Genomic DNA, 14041 nt, shown 5'->3' on the forward strand with positions numbered 1-14041 from the left:
ATAAATAATGTATGTATATGCGTATATTTATATATATATATATATATATATATATACATATATTATATGCACATAGGTAGAAGCAGAGACACATCTGATAGTGTATGTCTGTAAGTATCAACTCCTTTGCATGGACATATACTTATATACTCATACATGAAAGACCATGTCTGTAAACATTGTCTCAGATAATTTCTATACACACGACTAATATTTAAATTAAGTGAGTCATGAAAGCATGAAGGAATTGCGATTCAGACTGGAAAATATCAACAACAAACAGAAAGACAAGTCTGTGAAGTTTATATCTAAGATTATTAATCGTTTTGTAGCACAAGACAGTAGAATATCTAATATTGCAGTGCACCAGAATAAATGTGTTACAATTTATAATTTTACCCTTGAATGCCAGACTGAATTTAAAAAACTGAGCTGTTGATTTCTTTTCATCCACTTAATAACAATGTCCAGGAGCAAACGTATACGTTGGCCAATTTAGATGGATGCTTATATGTCGTTCATATAAATATGTGGTTTGTAGTCAATGTAACATGTTATTATTTAGATTTATGATCGGTTAACTGGGTGCAGTGTTCAGACTTCTGACTAATAAAAAAAAGTTTGCGTATTCCGGTAACGATTTGAATATTTTTCCTTTTAGCTTCAATATTATATTACTTGACTTTGATTATCAACATCTCGCTATGATGTCTGTAAATGAAAAGGTTTCATTCATATATATATATATATATATATATATATATATATATATATATATATATATATATATATATATATATATATGTATGTATATATATATATATATATATATATATATATATATATATATATATATATATATATCATGTTACGCTAACAAGCGGCGCGCACAGTACGACTCGAATCAGATATAGAAAACTAATTCAAGTCGTTGTTTGTGTATCTGCATCAGTAGAGTCTGAACCGGTTAGTTTGTACTGGCATTAAGTCGTATTATTATTTTATTCTTTTACTTGTTGCTGTCATATGACTGTAGACATGCTGGGGCAACACACAGTGATATTTTGAAACTATTTAATGCGTATGGTTCGTGTTTGCGTAATATATAATAGAAAATGTATCTATTACGTAAAATTTAGTGTATTAAAAAATTTTAGAAGAACATTCTGAAATGTTTTAACTGAGGAAGATTTGCGTAATGGGTGCATTTCTTGTTATTGTATTACGCAAAACTGAACCGCACGTATTAAATGATTTCCAAATATCCTTGCTGCTATAGACACAAGGTTTGAAATTGTGTTTGAAGGAACAAGCCGATCACGTGGACCACAGCACTTCATTGGTACTTAATTTATTGAGTCAGAAATGAGGAAAGGTGAAGTCGACCCCGGTTGTATTTGATATAAGAAGGTAAAGACAGACGAAATGACGCTAAGCATCAGCACATTACTACGGCGTGATAACAATTCAGCCCACTCATCGCAATAATAATAATTCGATGTAATTGACTTAATCATTTTGTCTGTCCTTGTTTGTCTCCTCTATGTTTAGTCCCCTGCGGGCAATAAAGAAATAAGAAACGTTAGCACGCCGGGGGAAATGCTTAGCGGTATTTCGTCTGTCTTTACGTTCTGAGTTCAGATTCCACCGAGTTCGACTTTGCCTTTCATCCTTCGGGATCGATAAATTAAGTGCCAGTTACGTACTGGAGTCGATCTAATCGACTGGATCCCTCCTCCAAAATTTCGGGCTTTGTTAAAGAACAGTGGCACTAGAAAATAAGGAGCGGAGGGGGCAGTCCGTCCTGGGCGGCACTTTTATGGGGGTAGCACTACTTTTGGGTTTGCTGTAGGCAATATATATTTTGGGCGGGGTGGAGCACACACACTAGCTACGCTAGTGAACACAGTAATTGTAAAATTAACATTTAAATATTTATATATTATCTGAATCAATAATATTGCAAATATACTACGATATTTCGTGATGCAATTTCTTCTTTTACGAAATAATATAGAAACGGTGCATCTTTTTAGACCATTGCACTTATTTTAAGGCATAAAACAATAAGTTTGATATTATCTGTACACTATACAAGTGAATGTGCTCAAAGTTGTCTCAGCAGTAAATAAACGCATTAAATAAATGAAGTAAAATATACCCTGATTTTAAAGTATACTGTATAATTATTCTCTATAACATAGACAGAAGGCCTGAAACTTTAGGGGAAGGGTATAGTAGATTACATTCATTGCAGTAGTGAACAGGTACGTTGTTTTCCATCCGGAAAGGACGAAAGGTGAAGTCGACCTAATGATAATAAAATGCGGTAACATTTTTTTCCATTCGAATCTTGAATAGAAAAGGTTGAAGCTTGGAGATATGCAACTGGATTTTAAAAGTGGTCTTGAATATAGAAAATATTACAATAAGGAAAAGAGTAGGAAATGTATGTATGTTTCATAGTAGAAAAAAACGGAAGTTGTGTAGAAAAATATTTAGCACATTTCGGTGGAGCTGAACACGTGTAAGAATTAGCATACACCTAGCAAACATAACATATAATACTACATACATGTGTGTGTGTGTGTGTGTGTGTGTGTGTGTGTGTGTGTGTGTGTGTGTAAGTGCTTATGTCTATGTGTCTCCTTTTATACATACGTATATGCACAAACAGAAGCGTATATATACATACTTCAACATACAGTAGTCAAATTTATGACAAGAATTGACCTTTTAAATGAGGCAGAGAGTAAGAAAGAGGAAAAGGGGACGGACGGCAGGAGGTAGAGTGAAAGAGAAACAGGGAGCTAGGGTGATATATATATATATGTGTGTGTGTGTGTGTGTGTGTGGAGAGGTAGAGAGAGAGAGAGAGAGAGAGAAAGAGAGAGAGAGAGAGAGAGAGAAAGAGAGTGAAAGACAGACAGGAAGAGAGAAAACAAAGAATCCTTAATGGAAATTATACCTACGTTGCTATGGAAATTATCCTAAGGCATTGAATATTCTATATGGTACATCGAGATGTCTCATTTCATATTTCATTGCTGTCATGTGAATATTGAACTGGAAAATAATGACTGCCACTTATTACACCATAGACAAGTGTTTACCGTTCGTAACATACTGCATTTTGGATTGTCCGCATCAAATATTCTTTACGGTCAAATAATGACATATTTAATTTCTACATTTATCATCCATTCCCAACATAATTTCATAGCAACACCCAGAAGGAGCTCTTTGTCTTTCCACGTATCAAATATTATGTTTCACGAACATTTCTCATTTACTATATCATCATTCTTTCACCTGAATTTTAGATCCAACTCCAGTGTATTTTCACATAATATAACTAAATAGTCACTAACAGTTATAACATACGTTCAGAAAGAAATCTAAGGCGCTCCAACTTGGGACTTTTAATTATTTAATTCACCGGTATGTTATGTTAATTTCAAATGATTTAAATTGTTAGATATATTTCAAAAGAAACCAGTATTCATTTCTGAAGTTGTAATATATCTCGTTTCATATATTTTGTAAAAAAGAATTATGAGGAATAATGTATATCACACACACTGAGTCATACATTAAACTTTTAAATAAAATGTTTAAAAAATACATCATCAAATTGGAGAAAATATTTTGTTTTCCCTCGATAGATTTCTACAAAGGCTAATTCTGGCAACTCTACAAATACATTGTACGAAAACTTCAATATTTTTTCTTTTTCCTTGGCATTCCTTAAGAATATAGTTCCTTTGCTAAATCATCTATGCCTGCTTTTCTTATTCATTCTTATAGGAATCTATTTTCCACGTAATTTTCTTTGCAAGATTAATTTTTTATGTGTATTTTAAAATCTTCTGAATTTAACTTGTATCTTAAGTCGTGGTGACATTTTTATTAGATACCTATAAATATTCAAACACATCTTGACTTTATTCTACACTCAAATGAATAGAAGAAACAATGATTTTCAAAGAAAATCATTTGACCATAACTTGAATATCGAATCAAAGAAAAAGTTATGACACCAATTCTTTTATTAAATGAGTAACGTTTTTAATAATTCTTTTCAGAAGCAGAATTGCAATAACATGAAATTTAAGGAAGATCTTGCTAATAAATTTAGTGGGTTGAGTGACTGTTCACAAGCTACAATTTTGACTCATTTTAAATTCTTAACAACCACTATACGATAAAGATCAAATTTGATGAATCGAACTTGCTTTTATACACTATGTAGTGTCTCATTTGAAAGAAATATGGCACAAAATCTTTCGCAAGCATTTGTAATTGAGGGAGATATTTCAGTCAGATTATTCCAGTATTTAGAGGCAAGATGCGCCCTCACTTCGTTACTTTATTTTCCAAAAGTGTGTATTCATTAATATTACATCAATTGTTATTTTTGTTACGTGGTTTCAAATTTTACAACACATATACAGAAGGTTCGTCGTGTAATTCTGAGAAATGACCAAATAATTTCATCATTAGTTCCTGCATGTAATATTATATATCCGAAAATGTACGATACGTGTTACTAAGATATATTTCCTGTATATCTTATATCAATCCCGTTGTATTTATCGTATTGCTAACGATATAATTAACATAAAATTTCAGTGGACATCTTTTAGGTTTTCTTTTTTAGTTTATTTCAATAGAATTTCCATATTATCATCTAATAAGCCAGAAACTCGTTGCAAATGTGTGTGTGTGTATGTCTTCTGCGTGCGTACGTGTGTGTGCGAGTGTGTGTGTGCGTGCGCGTGTGTGTGTGTGTATGTGTGTGTGTGTGTGTTTTTGTGAGAGTGTGTGTGTGTGAGCCTGTATCTAAAGTTTTTCTGTATTTCAAGCTTTGAGTAACACTTCAAATAAATTACGTACGCAAAATGTTTATTCATCAAACTATAAAGCATCACATTCTACTGTTTGTTGCCATCGTTGTGCCAGAAGCTGAATTCCACACTTACAACATTTGGTTGGTTTATAGATAATAAATCTTCATGCGCCCAATTTCTACCTCATTCTCATTATTTTACCTCTGTCCGTACGTACAAGAAATTAGCTATGATTTGGAGAAAGTGTCAATCTGGTATCAGAAAGTCTGTACTTTAAGTAGGGTGAAGCAGAACTACAAGATTCTCAAGTTTCTCAAGTTCCTCAACTTCGCGCTGGTTTACATTCAGCGCTTGTTCTGGGGTATTGTTATGTTATACTAGTGCGTGTCTCCGCTTGACCACTGCTGGGTAATAGGTTTTGTGAGCATGATATACTCACTGCAGTTGCTGAGCTTGACGTTGAGCGTTCACAGCATGAACATCTCAAAGAACAACACCGCCTCAAAATTCCACCAAGATGATCTTCTGTTCAGAAGATCTTCTGCCCTTGTATGATAACAGGTTCTGAAACCTGAGCCGAACAGAGCTAGTGATTTGTCTTATTAGGATTATCAAAATAGACTCATGTTTCATTCTCAGTTACAATTCAACACTAAAACCTGGTATTTTAAGGATTCGCCAGCAGTTGTTTCCAAAGGTTCCCATGTCGTTGAGCCTGATCTTTGGCCAGTTAATGAGGAAACGTCTCATGAGTGTTTGCTCACAAGGTCATGGTTAAATTGAAGTGTGTTTGTGGTACATTGTGCAGGAGCAAGTTCTGCCAACAATGTATCAATGCTTTTGCTTGGCAGTTGCTCAACCATTTCCAACAACGCCACATCTCTCAGAACAGTTCTCATTAATGTTGTGTGTCTTTGAGACTGGTGTCAACTTCCTTGAAACGTTTGGACCAGTTTTCTACCACACGTTCGTTGACTGTTCCTAAGCATTCCATGTCAATAATATTGTTCGCCGCTTCCCTAGCACTGGGTCGTTTTTCCACAGCGTAAAATGTTTCTAATTGCAGTTTTTTACCACTCATTATGACAGATGTAATATAAATAATATACAGTTCAGCAACTATTAGATCACAAGTTGTATCAAATTAATGACACAAGACGGAAGTGACCAAAAGTCATTAGTAAAAGTCCGAAAAGCCTTTCCACTCAACCTAGTATATATATATATATATATATATATATATATATATATATATATATATATATATATATATTTATTTATTTTTTAATAAATATATATATATATATATATATATATATATATATATATATATATATATATATATATATATATATACATATATATATATATATATATATGTATATATATATATATATATGTATGTATATATATATGTATGTATATATATATATGTATGTACATATATGTATATATATATATATATGTATATATATATATATATATATATATATATATATATATATATATATATATATATATATATATGCATGGATACATGCCTACGCACACATACATATACACACATGTATATGTGCGTGTGTTATTTTTGCGAGATTGTTACACCTACTTCCGATGGAAACGTTTGTGTGCAACGTAACAGGAACTTGGAAGCTAGAGCTACGGCGTGACGAACGCATATTGTGCGAAATAATTGCAAAAATATTTAAACTTTTAATATGTTGAATGGTGATTTATTGCTAAATCCGTTTGCTGCAGCAGAGTGAAATCCATCGTAGCGTATGATTTGGAGGTAACATTTTCATTGCAATTTTCTCTGCTAGCAAAGCATGATGCGATATTAATACCATATTTCAGTTAACAAAAATAATAAGTTTATCTTCAAACCACCCTGTCAGAAGAAATCATAAATTAGATCAATGGGCAAAAGGAACAGAGTTTATAAAAGCAACATCGATATATATAAGTTAGACAATGTTCTGATAGGTTCTTGGGTTATTCAATACAGATTTACGCAGTTGGATTCTTTATGGGAATTTATATAGAGTAAAAGTACATTACTATCGTTTCATTGATCTGACTACATGAAAAGATTCACATATACAATAACGCTTTTAAATATTGGCACAATGCTGGCAATTTCGGGGAGTGGGTATGTCGATTACAATGACACAAGCATTCAAATGGTACGTGATTCTTTGACACCGAAAGTCGATCTCTGCGGGACTTGAGGGAGAAAATACCACTAAGCATTTCGCCCAGTGTGCAAGCGATTCTGTTGGCCCACCGTCTTATTTAAATATGTAATGTTAGTTTCAAATTATGGTACGAAGATAGGAGTTTTGGAAGGAGTGTTTAATTGGTCCCAGTGCTTAACTGCTATTTATTTCATCGATTCTGAAAGGAATACAGACAAAATCGATCTCGGCAGAATTAGAACTTAGAACACAAAAACGGAGAAAATGCTGCTAAGCTTTTTATTCGGCGTGCTAACAATTCTGCTAGCTCACCGCTTTATTCACATATGTAATATTAGTTTCAAATTTTGGTAGAAGGCCAGCGATTTCGGGGTGGGGGAAAATCGATTACATCGGCCCCATTACTCAATTGGTACTTATTTTATCTACCTCGAAATTATGAAAGGAAAAGTCGACCTCGACAACATTTGAACTCATAAAGTAAAGAAGCATTTTGCCAGGCGTGCTAACGATTCTGCCAATTCGCCGTTTTGTTCGCATAAGTAATATTACCATTAAATGTAAAATGCGAGTTAACATAAGTATTAATATAATAATACTTCGCAATAAATTTCAAATAAATATTTATATATTGTACATGAAATATATCTGGGACATCGACCTAGTGTATACATGTATAAAAATTCGACCTACTTGTTTTCTAGTAATATGTTAGTTGCCATAATTTTTTTGTTGGTAGTCGCAGAAACTCTTGTATGTCAGTCTGTAAGATTGTCATGCGAAAAATATTAACGTAAAAGTTTTCAATGCAGTAATATTTGCCTTTACATATATTAATGTAAAGCATCTTTGATTATGTTACCTTATGAAATTAGTTTATGAACCGAACTCTGAGTAATCCAATGATGGTAAAACCCAAGTGCAATATTCGGTATTTAAAGACTACTATAAATTAACTTGACATATATATATATATTGATGTAACAATTTTATCATGAATTTAGATTTTTGTTTTTTTATATTATCGTTTTAAATATTTTACCGTTAACATATGACATTTTAGATTCAATCAAATTAATGTAATCAATATATTTTTTGGCTTGCAACTCTGTCAACAAAAGGATTATGCTGCGCTATAATCCCTTGACATCTTCAATATAATCTGACCATGAACGAGAAATGTGTGGATAAAGACGAAAATGTAAAATATATCTATAGTTTCATAGTTTCGATTTTTATCTGGCATTTTGAAGTAAACCTTAACAAAATCAAAGGAAAGGTAATTCATCTTTTAAAGTCGATTCTAGTTCTCGAATATATCATAAAATATCAGTGTTGCAATTGTCATATTTATCATCATGTAATTATGATAGTTTACATCAAGATAATAAATCATGTGGGTTTTCATTAAATGGAGGCCTACATTAAGATGTTCCTTACCAGATTGTAAGAATATTATATTCAGTTTTATAGCAAATAGCAGCTACGATATTTTGTTTTAATTTTCACTCTGGTGACATTTATTGCAAGCGTGCAACTTTCATTGATGTATCAAGTAAGTATTTTTAACGCGAAAACATAAAACATGCAATAACGCTATCAAAATTCATGATTTATCTACTACGTTCGTAAATGCGAAAATGTGTATATGTTAATGTAAATCGTTTACTAACAAGCCTTATATCACTGAATATTTTCATACATGGTCAAAGAGATATACACACGCTGATACAACTTATTATCTTGCCTCCTATTAATTATTTTCTAACGAAAATTTTCAGTGCTAGTAAGTCAGTCAATTTACAGTTATTTTAATTGATGGTCCATATTCTTTTTTTTTTTTTTAGAATACTGAGAGAAAACAAAGTTTTTTTTTAAAGATAAAACTTATGTATTGTTGCCAAAAAGATTTTAGTTTCTTTATTCAGTACGAATGAGCAGGGATAAAAAGAAAAAAAGAGACTCATTGCCAACAATCCCAAACCTGAGAGAAATAATCTCTAAAGTAAGAACAGCCAAGCATAGTGTAAATGTTTTCATTTCTTTCTCAATTAATAGGAGAAAGTCAATGATGCATTGGCAGACTGTCAGAACATTAGTGGAATCAAAGTCTTCTGATTCAGCAAGATGGACAATGATATATTTCAGATCATTTAGTAATTTCTTTTCATATCATTTAAGCATAATATTGATTCTAAACTGGTGTACCAGCTAATAACAATACATTATTTAATATGAGCTGGTGCCAGAACCTGCAAAACACCACTGGCGATCACGAATACAGAAAATTCTTTTCCATAACAAAGAATATTAAATGCGGATACTGAGAATGCAGATACATGCACTGACATGAGATATAGTTCAATAGTCCTATAAAGAATGAACGCATCTACATAGAGTTTAGGAGGATCAAAATATATTTGTTGCTGTTTGTTCCTTCTCGAGCCATGCCTGGCTCATACGGACCCGATTCACGGTTTTATTGGCGTAAAGGTTCCCCACCTGGACGGGACACCGGTCCGTCGCACGTGAGCTGCTAGATGCAGGAAGAAAGTGTGAGAGAAATTTGTGCCGAAAGAGTCAGCAGAAGTTCGTTATTACTTGCGTGGAGCTTAGGTGTTTCGCTCATAAATACACTCATCACCCGGTTTCAGATACGAACCTACGATTCCTCGACCGCGTGTCCGCTGCTCTAATCACTAGGCCATGTGCCGCCACAAAAATATATTTACTTACTAAAATTTCTAAGGCAAAATTAAGATTTGAAATCATTTATGTATACTAATGCAACATAAAAAAAAAATTATATAATAGTGCACGATGATAAATTTTGATATCACAGTCTTCACACTATATCCACAATTTGATACGTGTAGTTTTAGTTGTAGTGAAGACTTCACAATTCAGTTGTTATACTAATGTTAAAAACATTCGAGAGTGTATTACATAGGGAAGAGGCTTAAATGCTACTTATAGCAAATTAGATAACCACAGAGAAGCAACTGCGTTTGGCCATATTTGTTCTATTCGTTCTCTAATTAGAATACGCATTAAAAAATTAACTACGTTACTCAAATACCCATTTCTATATCACATTACATAGATTGGTACTATATTCAAATATGAGACACAGATATGTATCAATATTATGGAGTTGGAGTTCATTTCCAGAGTATGTCTATGTTTTTCCCTTTAACCCTTACCTAAATACAAAGCAGTTTGTATTCTAGATATTTCGGTAAACGATATACAGTAGCCAAACAATCATTGCTCCACCTGGTGTGCACATGTCTAGCTCTAGATTAGCAGCGATGCACCTCCAACCCATTAGATTGTGTCAAAAATAACAGGGGAATATTAAAACATACATTCATAAATACGATTTGGTTAAGGAATGGAAGCATAGATAACAAATGGAACGTTCTTGATTTGGTCTATTCCATCAGGTCAAAAGTGTTCCTGAGTAATTTGGAGAACAACGCAGGGTTAATGTTTCCTACTTGTTTTGATCTATCTACATACGATCACATGCCACTCCATTCAATTCTTTTTTATTTTATTTTATATCAGTACACATATTGTTTAAGAAATTAACCCAGTAATTTCTTTCGAATATTATGCTTGTTTGCAATAAATTTATAGTCCATAATTTTTCATCGGAGATCGATCAGAATAAAATAAATTCGAAGATCAATTACAATACCTAGATCACTATGAAAGAGTGTGAAACGATTATTGGTGTGAAACTATTTTTGATACTAGCTAATAAAATGAAAAACATTGTATTTCTGTTTTATATATATTATGTTTCTTATTGACAAATATGTATGTAGATATAATTTCCCTTGTAATTTATTATTTAGCAATATTTATAATGTAAAATGGAATATAAAATGGTTGCTTATCTAGATAACCCATCAAGATGTTTAAAGCTTCCGCTATATTTATAAATTACATAGTTTCCTGATTATTGTCGTTCTTCAGAAGATTATCTAAAATGCTACATACATGTATATACGCATGCACGTACATACACACAGACAAACACAGACACGCAGACACACAAACACACACACACACACACACACACACTCACACACACACTCACATACACACACACACACACACACACACACACACACGTATATATATATATATATATATATATATATATATATATATATATATATATATATATATATATATATACATATATATATATGTATGCGTGTTTGTCTGTATGTGTGCATACGTATTCATATGAAAGTAAAACCATATTACCTAATAAATATATAAAAGCGCAGTAGTGGCTGTGTGGCATGTAACTTGTTTACCAACAACATGGTTCCGGGTTCAGTCTAATTCCTTGGCACCTTGGGCAAGTCACTTCTACGATAGCCTCGGGCCAACCAAAGCATTGTGAGTAGATTTGGTAAAGGGAAATTAAAAGATCCTGTCGTAAATATATATATATGTGTGTGTATGTGTGTATGTGTAGGCGCAGGAGTGGCTGTGTTGTAAGTAGCTTTCTTACCAACCACATAGTTCCGGGTTCATTCCCACTGTGTAGCGCCTTGGGCAATGGTCTTCAACTATAACTCGGACCGACCAAAGCCTTGTGAGTGGATTTGGTAGACGGAAACTGAAAGAAGCCCGTCGTATATATGTATATATATACATATATATATATATACATATATATATATATATATGTGTGTATGTGTGTGTCTGTGTTTGTCGCCCCAACATCGCTTGACAACCATTGTTGGCGTGTTTACGTCCCCGTAACTTAGCGGTTCGGGAAAAGAGACCGATAGAATAAGTACTAGGCTTCTAAAGAATAAGTCGTGGGGTCGATTTGCACGACTAAAAACGGTGCTCCAGCATGGCCGCAGTCAACTGACTGAAACAAATATATATATATATATATGCGTGTGTGTGTGTGTGTGTGTGTGTGTGTGTGTGTGTGTGTGTGTGTGTGTGTGTGCGTAATCTGTAATATATTAGGGGTCTGTCGTTTAAAAATATTGTCGTTTAAAAAATATTGAAAATATTGTCGATTTGAAATTTTATAGCGCACATGTTCATTGCTATGACTACATTTAGTATTTACAAAGGTTATCACTACGTCTATTATAAATATTATCATCTGTATTCCAAGCCGAATCTCCTTAATCATATTTATAAAACATAGAGTACCATACATTTTCTAATCTACTTCTGTTAAGTTCAATATCAATATTTATCAAACAGACTATGTTAAGCATTCTCCCCTGGATATACTATATGTATGTACACGCACATATTTCCTGCATAATGTAGTTAACATTATCTGCAGTTCAACAGTAGAAGTAACGAAAACTGCCAGGATTAAATCCCCAATGAATTATTAAATACATATAGGGAGACGATGCCACTATGAAAATACATTCGCTTTCTTAATACCTCTAAAAATTGCGATCCAACGAACGAACAAAAAATAGAGCAGCAAAAATATGCATTTTTAATGTAGTATTGAAAATTTTCCGTTGTCAACAATATATCCTATAAATATAATAAACAAACAAAAGGAAAATGTATATTAATACATCTCGAACAGCTTAACATTGCATTTTCATGAAACAAAGCAACAATATTCACTTCAGAAATATTCGCAAATGAATAAGACAAGAAATGAAAATTAATCCAAACAAGTAACACTCTTATATGTAGATCATAAATTGATATTCTACACACATGAGGAATCTTAACGTATCTATATAATAGTGATTCTAAGCTTTTGCCACCGCAAATTATATTCCATTCCATATTTAAATCCATTACAAATTAAAATATAAGATATAGAGCAAAACAAAATACAGTAACGTCATAAAAACATGCAAACTGCATTAATCTGATTATTCCACAATATGTTGCGCATCCTAACTCCTCATATTCTAAACATTTTAACACCTTGAGAACAATATGAAAATAAACAGAGATACTAAAACTGGTACAGAGCCAAGAGAGATAACACAATAATATCGTTTTCTCTACTGTTTAATATGTTAAACAGCCCGCATCAGTAGATGTATCACATAAAGCTAATTCAACTAACCCACCGCTAGGGGTAGCCTCCTGCTCAAATTCTCTTGGAATTAAATCCACAAATGAATCAGTCTCTTCTCTAATTTCATAACAAACATCTCACACATCAATGAACAAACCAACGTTTCAGGAACATCAAACACATTAGTTGGTACCAGGCTCCCAAGAGATGCAATTAAAATTTGAAGATCTCTTCTACCCGAAAATCAACAGCATAGGGCTCTTAAAATATATCGACAAATTGACAAAATAATTGTACAAGCAGAAGGATATTGAGATATAAATTGCAATGAAATCTAAGACAATCATTGCAAAATTGCAATACACAGCCTAATAAAACCAGATGCGACCTGAAACAACACATGAACGTCACATGTAGCATAAGTGAAACATAGAATCAAGTATGTAAAGAGAACTTAACTGAAGAAAGAAAACTTAAGCCTCTACAGTTAACATAAGTCACAAAGAAAGCAGTAAACACTATATCTGGTAATTAGAAGCATCTGCACTCTAAAATAAGACATAAGGGATTATCTCCGCACTGATAAAGCACCACTAAATCTTAAACTGCTCTAGTTCTGAAACCATCATTGTACTAACATAAATTTTGATTTACCCGTTCAAACACAGCAAGTAAAATTGATCTAAATATTGTTTAGTATTATAGTAATTTTAAAGACTAACGAATATGGACTGGTGAGGAACAACAGACACGTTTTCGCACTCTTAATCCAGTAAAGAAAATAATAAAAAAAATATTCCTCCATATAATCGATGCATCAAATATTTCCTTTCTAATTGGCAACTTTGATTTTGACTACCTACAATGAGCCCTTGAATTACAAAGAGAAGCAGCAATCAGAACATGTCACCAAAAAGCGTAGGACACAGATTTAATACAATGAG

The sequence above is a fragment of the Octopus bimaculoides genome, chromosome 12 (genome assembly GCF_046866305.1).
Source record: "Octopus bimaculoides isolate indiv1 chromosome 12, ASM4686630v1, whole genome shotgun sequence".
NCBI classification, from domain to species: domain Eukaryota; kingdom Metazoa; phylum Mollusca; class Cephalopoda; order Octopoda; family Octopodidae; genus Octopus; species Octopus bimaculoides.